The sequence below is a fragment of the Tupaia chinensis genome, unplaced genomic scaffold (genome assembly GCF_000334495.1).
Source record: "Tupaia chinensis unplaced genomic scaffold, TupChi_1.0 Scaffold144326_1, whole genome shotgun sequence".
NCBI classification, from domain to species: Eukaryota; Metazoa; Chordata; class Mammalia; order Scandentia; family Tupaiidae; genus Tupaia; species Tupaia belangeri.
This window is the reverse complement of record NW_006204184.1, coordinates 450,017-450,328: the sequence shown is the minus strand read 5'-3', so window position 1 is coordinate 450,328 and position 312 is coordinate 450,017. Positions and strand designations below refer to the sequence as shown.

General features: G+C 69.6%; 1 long non-coding RNA gene across 1 annotated transcript in view; it reads left to right on the top strand.

Moving 5' to 3' along the window:
- Nucleotides 1–303, top strand: part of LOC106733654 (uncharacterized) — a 1,887-nt gene extending 1,584 nt beyond the window's left edge. Inside the window, exon 3 of the long non-coding RNA XR_001369611.2 lies at nt 238–303. This is a non-coding gene — a long non-coding RNA (uncharacterized LOC106733654). The remainder of the gene's footprint in view (nt 1–237) is intronic.
- The last annotated feature ends 9 nt before the right edge of the window (nt 304–312 follow it).

Here is a 312-nt window from a genome sequence, read left to right as displayed (position 1 = left end):
CCCCCCTGCCATGCCCCCCCCCACCCCACCCGCAGTGTCTGCCGGCCACTTGCTGCTTGTCACTTTGTTCATGCTCTTGTGGCTTCTCGGGGCCCCCCTCAACAGTCTAGGCGCAGGCCACGTCGACCCTGGGCACCCCTTCCTCTTTCCTCTCCACCCCTGGTGGCCTTCTCTCGGCTCTCTCGCGCCCTCTCGGCAGCCTGCCTTCCTGAGGCCCGTCTCTGCTTTGGTCCCCAGGCCCGGGATGGCCTCCTGGCCCCTCCTCAGCCTCCACCTCCTGCTGCTGCTGCCGCCGCTGCACCCCCCCCCACC